This window comes from Macaca fascicularis, chromosome 7 (assembly GCF_037993035.2).
Source record: "Macaca fascicularis isolate 582-1 chromosome 7, T2T-MFA8v1.1".
NCBI lineage: Eukaryota > Metazoa > Chordata > Mammalia > Primates > Cercopithecidae > Macaca > Macaca fascicularis.
Window position 1 is genome coordinate 72,213,453 of NC_088381.1, and position 16,637 is coordinate 72,230,089.

General features: G+C 43.7%; 1 long non-coding RNA gene across 4 annotated transcripts; it reads right to left on the reverse strand.

Annotated features, from left to right (window-relative positions):
* Positions 1-482: 482 nt before the first annotated feature.
* Positions 483-13,858, reverse strand: LOC123574474 (uncharacterized). Of its 4 annotated transcripts, none has more exons than XR_006699403.2 (5): positions 13,698-13,858; positions 7,556-7,614; positions 6,519-6,600; positions 5,403-5,448; positions 483-2,168 (listed from the first exon to the last, which is right to left on the reverse strand). It is a non-coding gene; the product is annotated as an uncharacterized lncRNA (long non-coding RNA). The 4 variants fall into 4 exon arrangements; XR_010588250.1 differs by having other exon boundaries at positions 11,739-13,858; XR_010588251.1 differs by lacking the exon at positions 13,698-13,858 and adding an exon at positions 10,209-10,535.
* Between the last annotated feature and the right edge of the window lie 2,779 nt (positions 13,859-16,637).

Consider the following 16,637-nt stretch of genomic DNA (forward strand, 5'->3'; position numbering starts at 1 on the left):
ATACACACAACAGGTTTAATATTTATAAGCCTGTTAAAAAGTTTGGACGGGTCTGGTGCGTTGGTTCAAGCCTGTAGTCCCAGCGCTTTGGGAGACCAAGGCGGGCAGATCAGTTGAGCCCAGGAGTTCATGACTAGCCCGAGCAACATAGCCAAACCCTGTCTCTATAAAAACTGCAAAAAAAAAAAAAAAAAAAAATAGCTGGGCATGGTTGCACACACCTGTAGTCCCAGCTACTCGAGAGGCTGAGGTGGGAGGTTCACTTGAACCTGGGAGGTCAAGGCTGCAGTGAGCTGTGATCACACCACTGCACCGCAGCCTGGGCGACAGAGCATGACCCTGTCTCAAGAAAAAAAAAAGAAAAAAGAAAAAAAACTTTGGGTGGATAGTCTTTCAATTGAACATGATGGTTACCTTTATTGAAAGGAATCCGATTGGAGAAGAAAGAAGAGGAATAGAAATAAGGCACATTAGAGACTCAATCTATTAGTACAACTTTATTCTTAAAATATTTTTATTTATGAACATATTGCAAAGTTAAGAGTAACATCAGAGAGACTGTCTCCTAAAAATTAAAATGCCCCTAGTACTGAATCATCTGTGGACCAAATAGCCACAGATGGAGTCCAACTTGTCTGTGCTTCTTTTGATTCTGGGAAATCTTTTATGATCTGGAAAGAGGAAGCTTGTTTACAGGAGGTCACCAGCGTTATTCACGGAAACTATCGTAGTAATACAAAGAATCTATGTTTTACTTTATCTATTTTTGAAATTCATATTTTAATTGGGTTAGCCAGTTTTGTTAAGGATGTTATTACAGACATAAATTATCTTATGAAAGGACTACTTGAAAAAACAATACAAATGTAAACAAAACCAAACAGAAAAAACAATTCAAATCTAACTGTGCAATTATTTTAAGAACAAGATGCATTCAGCCAAATGCAAGCACAGCTAACCCTTATTTTAGCTGGATTCTACCTCTCTCTTTTTCCATACCTGTTGGTATTCGACTTTAGAAATTGAGACTGTTATATCTGGACAAGTTGCATGGTTGACATGTTCATTGGGTCCTGATTCCCAGCCTGTGTTTCAGGCACGGAAGTCTGCTTTTATATCAACAGGGTTTTGTCGATTTACTACAATGCAATTTGTTAAGTTCAGAGCACACTTAACATCAGACACAGCAGATGTTCTAAATCTTCACACAGTACAGAAGACTGACATTGTTAGGGCAGAAAGCAGCCACTTTAGCCAGGGGTAGGTGAACAAAATGAGAAGTCTCTTTCCGTATAGCACAAAGCCCCCAATCAGAAGGGAAAGCATAGCATTATCCATCCAAAGTGCAGGGGTAGGGTAAATTTCAGGAGGTCAGAATATAATTATGTGGTCAGGAATTTCCCTTCTCCAAGCCCTGGAGGAATAAAACGCCCCACTCTTATTTTGTCATATCACATATTTGAAATATCTTGGACATGATCCAGGAGCCAGTTTGGGATCTTTATTCTCTCTTTCTGAGTTGGGAAGGCAATTACATGAGATGAACTTAATGTGTGTAGAATTCTAGAGCATGGTATCTGCAGCGTTTGCACATTGAACTGGAGTTACTTTTTGCTACCTATGCAGAGTTTGCAGATGAGAGAAAAGTCATGGCTTCCTTTTTTTAATAAAATGCTCATCCATTGTAAATTGCCCCCAAAACATCACAAGAGGAAAAAAATAACTACCTCCCCATTTGTATTGTCCTTGGCAACGAGTTCAGCTGCTCAAAGTTAATTTTGCCAATCATTGCACGTTGTAAAGGGCTTCTCTGTAAGTTAAGAGATACAACTTCCAGCATACAGCAAAGAAAACTCCTAAGTGAGCAATAAAGATAACTCTTGGGTACCTTCCTGATAATAACAGAGCCCAGCTTCACTGCTGGTTCAGGTCATTCTATGAGAGTTTCTTATACTGTTGTTTTTATCCTGTCAATTAAAATAAAAATATTTTTTTTTCATTTTTATTCTTATAACTCCATTAAATAATCTACAGAACACGAGAGCAGGAAGTAACATTCATGCAACATTTTTTAATGTGTATTTGTGTTTTATCTAATGTAATCATTACAGCAAATGCTGTGACATAATTTGTAGCAGAAAGGGAAACTGAGGCCCAGGGTCATACATCTGCAAAAGACAGAAACAAGATACAAAACTCAGATCTTGGGGACCCAGTTGGAATCCCATTTACCAGGGTCGGGTCTCCAACGCACTAGTCATCTCAAGCTAGTGACAGTGCCCGTCAGATGTGAATCCTGTATAGGAGGGATAGGGAGGAGCTGCCACCGATATGAGAGGCAGAGATCCCAGAAATGGTGCTTCCCTTCTTCTAGCAGCCCAGGAAGATGACAAGCTGGAAGTTCTCAATAAAGATGCACTTTGCCTGCCCCCTGGTTGTGACACCTACACTTCCCACTTCTGGCATTTTTTTTTTTTTTCTTTTAGACAGAGTCTTGCTCTATCACCCAGGCTGGAGTGCAGTGGCAGGATCTCAGCTCACCACAACCTCTGGCTCCCTCCCGGGTTCCAGTGATTCTCCTGCCTCAGCTTCTTGAGTAGCTGGGATTACAGGTGTGTGCCACTGCACCCAGCTTTTTTTTTTTTTCAGTAGAGACGGGGTTTCGCCATGTTGGCCAGGCTGGTCTTGAACTCCTAACCTCAGGTGATTTGCCCGCCTCGGCCTCCCAAAGTGCTGGGATTATACCCATTTCCAGCAATTCTTTACAGCAAGCCCAGTACTTCTCACTCAACTTTCAAAGCTAGATCAAAGCTAGATCACAACCAGTTTTAAAGCTATCCATCCAGTTTTTTCTCATCTCACCAGTTGGGATTCAGCTCTTTCTCAACTCTCTCCTTGCTCTTTGTCTATGTCACTATTGTGTCACCCGGCCACTGAGGATCATGGTTAGCTGTGACTATATATCTCTCCCCCTCACCAACAGATGTTAAGCATCTTATGGGGAGGACCTGGTTTTTCTCAACAGGTATGTTTCACTTAAGTAATCACAATGATCTGCTCGTGTAGTGCCCTTAATAAATGTTGATGCCTCCTATATAAAACTGCATTCAGCAAGCTTTCCATTCGAGAAAGGAACTGGAGTCCAAGGGGCACCTCCCACCAAAACAACAGGTGCATTGGCAGCACCTGCCACTGCTGCTGCAGCTGGTGCCTTACTGAAAGGAAACTTAAATAATGGCAGTTTTATATGTTTATAATATATATACTATATTATAAAATATATAATAAGCTACATATGTAGTCCAAGAAAAATGTTGCATATCATTTATCCTCACAACTCCCTTATAGATATGAATGCTGTGTCATGTTGCTATGTAGATGAACAAACCAGGACTTAAAGAATTTAAGCTCTGGACTAGGTGTTCAGTGAGTTAGCGATAGAGGCCAGATTCAATCCCAGGTCTCCTAACTCATAATCCAAGCCTGGCTCTTTTTAGCCACACTGTTTCAAGGAAACAGACAATTTGCCTTCAGCATTCTCTCCACCCTGTCCCCTTCCACCTTCCCTCTGTGCAAGGCCTCTCGCGGGCACACCCAGAGCTAGCATGCAGGGGTCTCTCACTCCACTCCCACCTCCCTGTACTTCCCTGTATATTTTCCTGGAAATGCCACTAGCCAGGTTAACCACTCATTCAGGACCCAGTTCGTCTTGTTCATCTTGCTGCTGTTATTTACTCATTTAGGATGGGAAATGACTATATATATGTGTGTGTGTGTGTGCGTGTGTGTCACTTATAATGTGTCGAGAATAATATCTTCTTCTCTCCCTCATATCAGTCTCAATATCTAAATACTGTCTTGTCCTGAGAGTTTCTGGGGTTTCTCATTTTGCTAGTTCCTCTGGAACATATATGTTACCCCTTCCTCAAACTTTCCTGCCTTTCTCTGTCTCTATTTTTGTCTCTCTCTCCTTCCAGTCAGGCAGGAAAGTGACAATTCTGGAAAATGACTAAAGAAAGCCTCACTCATCACCTAAGTCCCAGGGCCTGCAGGCTGGAGGCCTCCTTGCCCATTCTGTCCAGCTGAGGTCCAGCAAAGCCAGTCTGCGCCAAGACACCAGGCACCAGCAGCAGCAGCAGTGACAGGTGCCGCCAATGCACCTGTTGTTTTGGTGGGAGGTGCCTCTTGTACTCCAGCTCCTTTTTCAAATAGAAAACTTGTTCTTGATGTAATTACGGTGATAAGGCTGTGTAGCATGACAAATAACCCAAACCTGTTGCTGCTGCTGCTGAATCTACTACCTTTTGCTGCTCCAGTGATCACAAAGGGCATGTATTATAACTTTTTCTTTCTCCTTCTGTCTTTCTTTATCTCTCTCTCTCTTTTTCTTTTCTTTTTTTGACAGAGTCTCCATCTGTTGCCCAGGCTGGAGTGCAGTGGCATGATCTTGGTTCACTGCAATCTCTGCTTCCTGGGTTCAAGCGATTCTCCTGCCTCAGCCTCCCAAGTAGCTAGGACTACAAGGTGCCCACCACCAAACCCAGCTAATTTTCGTATTTTTAGTAGAGATAGGGTTTCACCATATTGGTCAGGCTGGTCTCAAACTCCTGACCTCAAGTGATCTGCATGCCTTGGCCTCCCAAAGTGCTGGGATTACAGGCATGAGCCACCACGCCCAGCCATATTGTAGCTTTTCTATCCCTTTGCAGGGTGAAGAAAAGCAGAGCTGGTGGTTAGCTGGTCATCTGTAGCTTCTTCTCTACCAGACCTCAAATTCTGCTGGGCTCCAGAAATTCTTCATTTACTTGAAACGCTTTCCCCAAAGGCTCAGGATGGGACAGCAGGTTGGAAAAGAAGGTCCACAGTCTCTCTGATCTGACTGTCTCCAGGAGAGCATATCGGTCCCTTTTTCCAACTCCTAAATAATGAACTGGGAGATATCATGTGACACATGACCAAAGAATGATTCAGCACTGACCCTGCCACCAATCATAATGTGAATTGAGGCAAATCATTCTGCTTTCCTGGGTCTCAGTGTTCCCATCTGTAAAATGAGAGGTTTGTAATAACTGAGCTCTTCAGATCCCAGCCAGCCCCACTCTGCAATTTGTAGTGAGTGACCATTTTTCTGATTCCTGATTACCCCACTTGCTAAATTGGAATCTTATTACATGTCTCACTTTATTCTCCAGGATATTTGACAGGATGATCTGTGATGAAAGTCATCTGTTGGGGGCAAGTGTTGTCTCGCAGAGCTGGAAAAGCTACCAGCATTTCTCCCAGCAGCCAGGGATGCCATCATCATTAGCTTTGCCTCTTGTGAAAGCTCTGGGCTGCTTTTAGAGAAAGAATTGGTCCCTCTTTGGGATCCCTGTGCCTTCCTTGTCTGGATCTTTTCTTACCATCAAGGTGTATCCTTATTGAGAACTGAGTCACATTTGAGTAGAGCTAAAAAAAAAACAAAATTCACAGTAAGTTTGGGCTATGAGAGGTCTCTCAGACCACCTAGTACAACCAAGTAGTATAAAGTATTTCTTCCAAAATATTCAGCCTCAGTTTGAACACCTCTGATGGCAGGGAACTCACTACTTCACAAAGTAGCCCATCTAATGTTTGGCTAACTGGAATTACTAATAAGTCTTCCTTTCATGCTGAACCATGCCTGAAATATGCCTTTCTGAAATATTTAACACTGTTCCTAATTTTGCCCTGTGTAGCTTCACAGACGAATTAATCCCACCAATCTCTCCACCCTGACCCACATCTACCACATGAGGTCCTTCATGCCCATGGTCTCTTTGCCCCCAGTTGTGCTAGTCCTTCCACTGCACTGGGTGTAGCCCTTCACACATCCTCTCACTTGGCCACATCTCTTGTGAAAGAGGTGAAAGCAACAAAGCTGTTGCTTCCGGGAATCAAAATGCCATTCTATATAGAATGGTGAACTCTGCCTGACTTGGCCTTGCCTCTGTTTGAGAAAGAGCTTGAAAATCAGAACTCCCCAAGTTCTATCCACTCGGACCGGCATGGGACAGTATGTTACCACTTTCCACACTAAATACCATTAAGAGAAGCAATTTTAGGGCATGGGATAGACATATCAGAAATAATCTTTGCATGGTTTTTACCAATCAGTAAAGCACTATCATATCAGTTACCTCACTTGATCTTCACCTCTGCCATATGCAATAAGAAATATTATTAACACCTTTGATCAATTAAAACAAGAATCTGAGGCTCAGGAAGATGGGTGACCTGTTTATGAGGATCCTACTTGTCTTCATTCATTTTGTGTTGCTATATGAGAATACTACAGACAGAGTAATTTATACAGAAAATAAACTAGCTGGGTGTAGTGGTTCATGCTTGTAATCCCCGCACTTTGGGATGCCAAGGTGGGTGGATCACTTGAGCTCAGAAGTTCAAAACTAGCCTGGGAAACACAGCAAAACCCAGTTTCTATTAAAAGAAATACAAAATAGCCAGACGTGGTGATGTTCACCTACAATCCCAGCTACCTGGAATGCTGAGGCAGGCGGATGACATGAGCCTGGGAGGTTGAGGCTGCAGTGAGCTGTGATCATGACGTTGCACTCCAGCCTGGGCAACAGAGTGAGACTCTGTCTTAAAAGATGAAGGAAGGGAGGAAGGGAAGGGAAGGGAAGGGAAGGGAAGGGAAGGGAAGGGAAGGGAAGGGAAGGGAACGGAAGGGAAGGGAAGGGAAGGGAAGGGAAGGGAAGGGAAGGGAAGGGAAGGGAAGGAAAGGAAAGGAAAGGAAAGGAAAGGAAAGGAAAGGAAAGGAAAGGAAAGGAAAGGAAAGGAAAGGAAAGGAAAGGAAAGGAAAGGAAAGGGTAAGGAAGGGAAGGGAAGGGAAGGGAAGGGAAGGGAAGGGAAGGGAAGGGAAAGGAAAGGAAGGGAAGGGAAGGGAGGGCAAGGGAAGGCAAGGGAAGGGAAGGCAAGGGAGGGCAAGGGAAGGCAAGGGAAGGGAAGGCAAGGGAAGGCAAGGGAAAGGAAGGCAAGGGAAGGCAAGGGAAAGGAAGAGGAGGGAAGGGAAAGGAAGGGGAGGGAAGGGAAGGGAAGGGAAGGCAAGGGAAAGGAAGGGAAAGGAAGGCAAGGGAAGACAAGGGAAAGGAAGAGAAGACAAGGGGAAGAAAGGGAAAGGAAGGGGAGGGAAGGGAAGGGAAGGGAAGGGAAAGGAAGAGAAAGGAAGGGAAAGGAAGGGAAGGGACGGGAAAGGAAGAGAAAGGAAGGGAAAGGAAGGGAAGGGAAGTGAAAGGAAGGGAAGAAAGGGAAGGGAGGGAAGGAAAGGGAGAGAAGAGAGGGAAGGAAGGGAAGGGAGGGAAGGAAAGGGAGGGAAGGAAGGGAAGGGAGGGAAGGAGGGAGGGAGGGAGAGAGGGAAAGAGGGAGAGAAAGAGAGAAAGAGGAAAGAAAGAAAGAAAGAAAGAAAGAAAGAAAGAAAGAAAGAAAGAAAGAAAGAAAGAAAGAAAGGAAGGAAGGAAGGAAGGAAGGAAGGAAGGAAGGAAGGAAGGAAGGAAGGAAGGAAGGAATTTCTTACTGTTCTGAAGGCTGGGAAGTCCAATATCAAGATGTCCACATCTCGCAAGGGCCTTTGTGCTGTGTCAACCCATGGTAGAGAATGGAAGGGCAAGAGACAGTGAAAGAGAGAGCAAGAGAGAGATGTGGCCAAACTCGTTTTCATAACAAGCCCATTCTCCTGATGACTAAGCCACTCCTGAGATAACAGCATGAATCCATACCTGAGGACAGAGCTCTCATGAGCTAACCACCTCTCTTAGGCCCCATGTTCCAATTCTGTGGCATTGGGGATTAAGTTTCCAAAACATAAACTTTGAGGGATATATTCAAACCATAGCTCTAAGTGTTGAATCCCGTTCAAATTCCTGGATGCTTCCTAAGTACCCATGAGTATTCCTGGATGCTTGCTCCACGTTCATGCTAGTATATAACCCCTAAGTCCTCATCCCAACAATGTTCTCTTTTAGTGTGAAGGGTACATGGGCCATGTACCCTGGGTTGTCTGGATTCCAGACAGCTGCCCTCTTGCTCCTTGCATTTACTTCCCAGATGATCAGCTGCTGGAGCTCGTCTACTTGTTTGCATCACTCAGCATTTTTCCATTCCCATCCTGTCCTTCCCTGCCTTCACCTTCTGCCGCTTGCATTCCAGCTCTTCACTATCATTGCCACCAGCCTTCCATCTCTTCAGAGAGGGAAAAACAATCCACTTATCTCCCCACCTCATTTTTACTCTTGGCTCTAATGGCCTTACTCAGCAATTTCTTCCTAATAGCATCTGTATTATCTTATTTTCCCCAAGCACATTTACCAGCCAAGTGTGATTCTGTAAATAAGGAAATCTGGTTATAGGGGCCAAGAAGTGCATGATCCCAACAAGCTGCCAGGAAGAATAAGAAGCCGGAAGCCCCCTGAATGGGAGGGGCTGGCAGGGAGGGGTGCTGCTCTCCAGGCAGACACTTCTCGGAAGGTTTGAGGCCCGGTGGTTACTCCCTCCCGTAGTGTTTGCTGTTGCTGTTGCTTCCTGGCATTTTGAAGTGGTTGCTTCCAGAAATCAAAATGCCATTCCTTATAGAATGGTGAGCTCTGACTGACTTAGCCTTGTCTCTATTTGAGAAAGAGTTTTAAAGTCAAAATTTCCTGAGTTGAGTTCTATCTACCCCCTACAAATCCAGCTGTGACCTTTGGGCACACGGCTCCATCTTACTTACTTTATTTTCTTCATCTTTAAAATACAGGTATTTGTGTCTTCCGAGTAGGGCTGCCAGAGGATAGAAGGAACTATTGCATATAAACTGCTTGGCACATAGCAGGTGTTCAGGAACTATAGTTGTTAATTGAAAGTCTCACACATTTGTTACAACTGAGAACCTGGAAGCTGCTTACCACGTCAATCCAAATGTTAGGTGATAGTGGGTGAAAAGGTCTAAGAAACATTTTTCCACATATGAGTCCCCTTCTCAGGCAGCCAGGTCGTTGGAAAGCTGTGCTAGGATGGGACTCATAAAGGCCTAAGAGAGTATTTCCCAGCCTGCTTCGGCCAGCCAATTGCTTGCTTGCCCTCAGATCCTTCCCTAGCCCTTCCCTTGCCTGCTTGGTATTGCAGGGGGGTGAGTGCTGCAAACGGTGGATCCCAGACTCGCCCTCTGGCTGCCTTTAGTTTCTGAGATCATTTGGAGCAGTAGGGGCAAAAACAAGGCAAGCTATTTCTGCCCTGTGCTCTCTCTCTTTCTGCTTCAAGTGACACTCCTGGAAGTAGCGATGGTTCTAGCTATCACTAGTATGTCCCTCCCTCGTCTCATCTCCCCCTAGGAGTCCAGGATTTGAGATTTTGTGCTTTGACAAAATTATCTCCTCTTTATCCCTAAAACTCAAGGATGATGCTGACTTTCCACTACTGCTAATCTCTGAGTTGCTTGTCTGTCCCATTTGGCTTCACTCTGCTTCCAACATTTTGTAATGGGTTCCTTGTATTAAACTCTCCCTGCTGAGCTACCCAGCATTGATTTCCTAACTATACCTTGACTGAGATACAACCCAGACCCAGGAGCATTCTGTTCTTCTGCATGCCATTGTGATTTTATAAAAAGATTCTGTAAGACCAGATTTTGAGTAAAAACTATTCATTAAATAATGACAAATATCAAAAAACTTTTGTATCCTAGGAGTTGGCCTACCCTCAGAGATCACCTGGTCTAAATCCTTTTTTTCTGTTGATAAACGGAGGTTCTGAGAATTTGATGGACTCACCCTAGGTCATTTAATAAGAGTCTCATTTTACTAGTGGGTATTATGCTAACAAGATTTGAATATGAGCATCTCCTTAGCACAAACACCATATATTTTTATTTCCCTTGAAGGGATTGACCTATATTTACATATATATTTCTTGACAGGCATGATACAACTTGGCATCTTTGCATTGCAAATAAGTGTCAAAATCTACTAGGTCAAACATAAATAATGGACAATGGCATGGCAAAGCTCTACTGCACTACTAAATTCACATGATTGTATCTCTATATACTCAAATATAGATGTAGATATACAGATTTAGATAGAGAAAGAGACACAGGTACAGAGAAAGGAACTGATGCAGATATAGATGTACTGTTCTCCCACAAGTCATTACTAACTTTTAAAAGGAATAAAACAGCATGCTTTCCTACTCACCATGCATAAATCATCACTGAAAAGGAGCCCAGAAGCATCTCTGCAAACTCGTCTTAGAGATTTGAAATACACAGAAGTTCCATTTCTTGATGACCCAAGCAAAAACAGTTCAAGGGTGAACTTGGCTTTGGGCAGGGCTGGCAGGTAGTATGACCTGGCTCACAAAGGTATGTAGGCACCCAGGAGGGGTTAATTAGAAAAAAGCTCTAAGTAAAGGGGTTACAGCTGGACTAGGACAGGACAACTAGCTTGGTCAAGTATATTCCTTCCCAAAATACAAATTCTGAGACTGAGGCCATCGTATGGGGTCAGAAGCTGAAGTGCAATAAGAAAATAGGGTCAGAGTATCACAGAAGGCCTCTTGTAATCAGGAGACCAAGTCAACTGTAGGGTAAAGAGAGATTAGTTTGAGAAATCAAGCAGAAACCCAAGCAACAAAGGTGAAAATTAAAGCAGAAGTGAAAATGAACTGAGTAGACATCCAGAAGAACCGGCTGGCCATGCTGGAGGCCTCCTGAGTCTGAGTGTGGACAGCATTAGCAAATGTGGTTTCCACCCAGATCAGAATTATTGGGTCACCTATTCTTGTCCTTGAAGGAGCCAAGGTCGCATTCTGCAGTTAGAGCTGCATTATCTGAGTACAGCCCCGAGGGGGCTAAGACTTGGCATTTTAATTTCACTGGTGCCAGGTGATGTCATCTGACCTGTGACCACAGACAGGCCACCTCTCAAATGTGGAGAGCCTGTACATAAGTACACATCCTGGGTATGAGGAAGGCCAGGTAGACTGGGTGTGATAATGACAGCAAACCCATATCAGTTTTCCCACCACCAGTTCCCAGGCAGGATGGCCTGGAGCCTAGGGAACATAGGTCCCAGGACTGAATTGGCCTTGAAGAGCCCTCTGATCTAGCCTTATTTCTGAGACATTATTGTCACACTTCCACGCTCCAGGAAGTAACAGTATTTTCTTTTTCATTTTCCTTGTCCCCTCCCTCTCTTTTAATCTTTAAGGACTACATCTCTGCTTATGGTGTTTACTAAATATTTGTTGGGTTTGAATTTTGAATTCTAAGATGCATATAACACTGGGCTCACCGTATCAGCTTTAAGCGTTAAATGGAGTATGGTTCATCATATACAAGCCTCAGTCTCGAGTCCTGGCTGTCCCCTATTCACTTGGCTTCTCAGCTGAGACCAGGGAGTTTGGCAAAAAGGGGAAGTAATTGCGGGCCTCATTTGGACTATAGAAGCAGGAAATGCATTCAGTAAGGGTTAAGGCATGGGCAGTGGAAATGTGGTTGTCTCTGTTTATCGAAGACAAGTTAGAGTATCTTGTGCAATGTAGTGAACATAGAACAAGACATGCTATGCCCATCACCCTCCACAAGGGTAAAATCTTCAAGTGCTATAAGATGTAAATCAACCAAGAGCATTGCAGGGGAAGGATCCGGGATGGGAGGACAGAAGAGAGGAGAAAAGAAAACAGCATGACTTGGTGAACGTGAAAGGGGATGGAGCCCAACAGACCTTAGTATCATTCTGGACCACCTCATGGCAGCTGTGGGCTCTTTGGTAAGTTCCTTAACCTTCCTGTGCCTGTATCCACTGCTGTAAGAAGGAGATAATGACAGTACTTTTATCCTGGGATTATCTTAAAAATTAAATATTTTCTCAAAAAAAAAGTCTAGCTCATTTCTTCCTACTAGCCTCCATTGAAATATATGATGTCTTATAAATGTCTTATTACTGATTGAAATAAAATGTTATTGCAACCCAAGGAGCGGGAGATCTCTTTTGGCTTCAAGATCAAGGGAGATAACTTAGAGAAAAAGCTAAAAGAGCTTTAAAATACTGGATGGCTTTGGTTGGCAGATAAAAACAGGGACGAAGACAAGACACCAGACCCAGGGACAGCTGCGCTCTTGGCATATGTCTGCATGCTCTGTGATTCCAAAACTGCTCTTTTTCCTGAACACCATTTGCCCTCATTATTTTCCACATTCATTCATTCAAATAACACCTTTTTTTTTAACATCATGCATTAATCAAGCCACTGGACATATAAACCACAAACAAGATAGGCATGATCCCTGCCCTCTGAGGTTGTCCTTCTACTCACTCACTAACATCGTCTTTCTTAAAATCTACTCAGGGGGCTGAGACAGGGAGAATTGCTTGAACCTGGGATGCAGAGTTTGCAGTGAGCTGAGATCGCACTACTGCACTCCAGCCTGGGCAACAGAGCAAGACTTCATCTCAGGAAAAAAAAAAAAAAAAAGCCAACTAGAGGCAGGCACTCTGGTTCACGTACTTTCTATATCCCCATGGTGCTGTGCACAAAACAAGTGCTTAATAAAGGAGCGTTGATGAATTGGCTGATTTTGCTCCTCCTACTCTGCTATTCCCTGGCTTCAGATTCCATTTATAACCTCACTCATTTATCTTAAGAAATAGCCACTTTTGATCTTGGGCCATTTTGGGCAAAGCAGAGTGTGGTCCACTCTCAAGACAAGGCAAGAGAAATCCAAAGTGTGGACCAGGTAATAATGAATAATGAATAAGAAATACATATATATTACATGTGTGTGTGTATATATATATATGGTCCATATGCAGAAAAAATATCATAGCTTCAAATAAGCAGATTGGCTCTTGTTAGCAACGCAAGGAGCTTGATTGAGGCTAAAAAATAAGTTTTTTTTTTAAACTAAGTTGACATTCAGAACATTCAAACTGGTGATTAATAAGATAGCCTCTTTGTGCTTCTTTAATTGAATGAAACTTTGACAAAATATTGTTTTCATTCACTCATTATGACTCAATGAATACATTTTCAAATTAACTTTATTGCCTTTAAAGCGCTGACTTAAGGCATTCTGGCGCACTGAGCATGGGTCCTTTTGCAGAATATATTCTTAATTAACAGTTTGCTACTGATCTGACACGAGTGTCACCTGCCTTTGTGAGGATGGAATTTAATTTTTTTTCTTCTTGATTGGCCTTGCCATTCACAGAACACGTCGTTGGAGAAGGAATTCCATTTAAAATTCAGATCAGGTCCTCCTGCATGTCAACCAGCATTCCCTCTCCAAACGTAAGTGAAGGAGGGAAGGCCTGCTACTCACAGGTCTGCTTTGCACTAGGGAAATGCTTTATACACCCCCTTTCCCACATGGCAGCACTTTCCACAGTGAGCACTACAGAGACTCTGCATCGTGAACATCCATGACCGGTGTCTTGAGACCCAGGAACAGCCCAGGCTCCAGCACACAGAATCTCTCTCAGAGACTCCCTGGGTCAAGTCTATAGTCTCTTTCCTGCTGACTCATGCAATCAAGAACCTGAAATAAGGGAGCTAGGAGGAGACCTTGGGGGAAGGATGACCCGAAGAAACCAGGCCCTAATTACTGTACTATCCTTGAGGGATTGTTCAGCTCACTGTATCCTTTCATGAAAGTTCAGAGAGGCAGAAAGACTCAGAACTACCTGGAGACAATGCCAGAAGAGGATCCCAGATGTCCTCGGTTTGAGCAGCCAAAGATACTGTGAGCTAGAGATATCAGCAGTTTAGGGAGGGCAAAACAACACAGGAAACCTGTCTTCTGTCTCCTCTCTCCTGTGCTTTCTTTAAGCACATATTAAAATGCAGAGCCTAAAAGCTGCCAGTCTCCCTTAGCGCAGCCTGTAATCCTATTAAAACGGATTATTTCATTGTCCTGGGCTATCAGATCTTGCTAAGAACTCATTTAGGTCAACCTTTTAGGAAGTTTACACACATGGAAAAAAATAATGTTAAATAAGCCACTTGCCATGTTTCTCAAAAAGAGCTGAGCCGGGCAGGCTTGACTGTGTAAAGCCCAGTCTTTTTCATGGTCTCCTTAAAGCCTCATGCAAGTTTGGGCTTAAGTTGGCCTCTTTGATTCTTCAGCTCTAGCAGCAGATGTACGGACCTGGCACAAGAGTCAGAGCCTAGTAATTTCCATGGAAATGACTGGACTGTTAAAGCCACTTTAATCACCTCTGCTTGCTGGGAACCTCACTCTGAATTCCCTTAGTCAGTACAAACCCTAAGGCATAGAGAAGAGTAAGAGAGAATGGAGCAGGATGACTGTGGGTGCCCTGTCAGAAGAAGTCAAGAGTTCCTTTCTACTGGGCTTCTGAGTAGCCAGGGGCCCAGAATGACTCATGCTCAGTTTGACATTTAATGCTTCAAGGCTTAACCCATTTCCCATCTCCTCACTTTGCCATGCTCATTTCAAATAATAGCATCAGCAATCATCCTGGCCCAAACTAAAGCTCTGGAGGCACTGCCTACTCCTTCTTTATCCCCATAATCCTCAGTCTTGTTCATGTCAGCTCAGGTTTCTTCACTTCTTCCAGATGCTCCTGTAGTAGGTGGCTTCTGATGTGGCTCCCAGTGGTCTCCCTCCTGGTGTCTGCACCCTAGTGCAGTCCCCTTATGTAAAGTCCTGAGCATGGGCTGGACCTCGAGACTTCCAAGCAATAGACCATGGCAAACACAATGGAATGCCACTTCTGTTATCAGGTTACAAAATTCTGAGACTTCCATCTTGCTGCCATTCTCTTTCTGGCTCTGTTTGTTCTAATGGAGAGAGCTACCTGGTAAAGGACTGAGAGTGACCTCCAGCTAACAGCGAGCAAGAAACTGAGTCCTGCCAACAACCCCTAAGAGTCTTTGCAAAAGGATCCTGACCCAGTTGAACTTCCAGATAACAGGAACCCTTGTCATCACCTTAACCACAGCTGGGGAGAAACCTCAAATCAGAGGACCCAGCTAAGCCATGCCCAGATTCCTGACCCACAGAAACTGAGATACTAAATGTGTTGCTTAAAGTGACTAATTTTGGGGTAATTGTTATGCAGCTACAGAAAACTGATATACCTTCCTATCCCATCCTCTAGTCCAGCCCTCATTTGTATTCTCCTTTGTCTAACGAACTCTAAAAAGTCACTTAACTGGTCTCCTTTCTCCCCTGTACTTCCCTCCCCAATCTATCATCTCCAATGTTATCATATTATCTTCCTAAAAAAGACAAAGATCACGCTGTCACTAAAGGGTGAAGGTCTAGGTTATCAACTCTCATTGCAACCAAATTAACTTCACTTCTACCTATTTAATATTGTGTGCATCTCAATTTGATTTTATTTAGGGAGTAAAAAGGAAACGATCTTTCCAATGTAACATTTAAAATTAAGAAAATTTGAGGGTGGGTTAGTCATGGGAGCATTTATAAATATTTATTCTGATTGTCCAACTTTTGGACACGCGGTAAGGCTGCTCTTCTTTACCTTCTTGAGGTTTAGGTGTGACCATGTGGCTGCTTTTGACCAACGAGATGTGAATGGTACATGTTACTTTAGGTGCAAGTATTTAGTTGCCAGCACTCAATTCCCACTTTCCTATACCTGCTGTAGCTTCGTGAATCATGCATCATGAAATGGAGCCTGGGACCCTGAGTAGCTATAAAAGCAGTGCCCACTCTGTCCCTCTAAGTTAAATGTGTAGTATGAGAGAGAAATAAATCCTTGTTGTGTGAAATCACTCAGACATGGAGGGTATTTGTTACTGCAGCACAGACCATCACACTCTGACTAACCCAGAGCAGCAGTAAATTAGACCAATCTCCAATTTCATACATTAGAAAGCTAAGAAGAAAATAAGTGCTTGTTTAAGGTTACCCAGAAGGGCACCCAGTCCCAGGCACTCTCCAGGACACTGGGCTCGTAACCCTATGATGTCTGTAAGAACTGATGATCCTTCTGACCTCAGGACTAGAAAAGGGCACTCTCTTCTCACTGGGAAAGACCCCTCTCCAGGCCTATAGGCATTCCCCTGCATGGGGTCACCTGCTAAGATCTAATCAGCAGCACAGGCCACCCTCTTCCTTAGTTCCCTTTCGTCATGAGTGTCAGCCCTTTCTGAGCCTTTCTGCAGCTTCAAGGTAGAGCAGGGGTGAGAAACAGGAAGCTAAAAACCTCTTGGCAGTTTACAGTAAGAGACAAGTCATTCCCAATGAGTTTCCACAATGTGAGGCCTTTTTTTTTTTTTTTTTTTTTTTTCTGCTGTGCTCTCAACGCATGAAACTGGCAAGAAGCCAAGGTAGACACTTGGCCTAACTTCCTCCAAGTGAGACATCCCTATAGAGAAATGGCTTTTAAAGAGCTCCGAAATAGGCCTTTCGTAGGTCTACATGGGCTTCTAGCACAGTGACCACTATGCCCCAGCTTGCCTGGAAGAGTCCTAGTTTCACCTACTGCCCTGGCATCATTATTAATAGTGCTTCTTTTCACTCTCAAATGGGTCCCACTTAGGATGACAAATTATACAGTCACTCTAGCTCCGAGACTGGAGTCACCTGCCAACCTTCATTTCCTAATTCACTCCCCACAGGCCACTGCCACTGG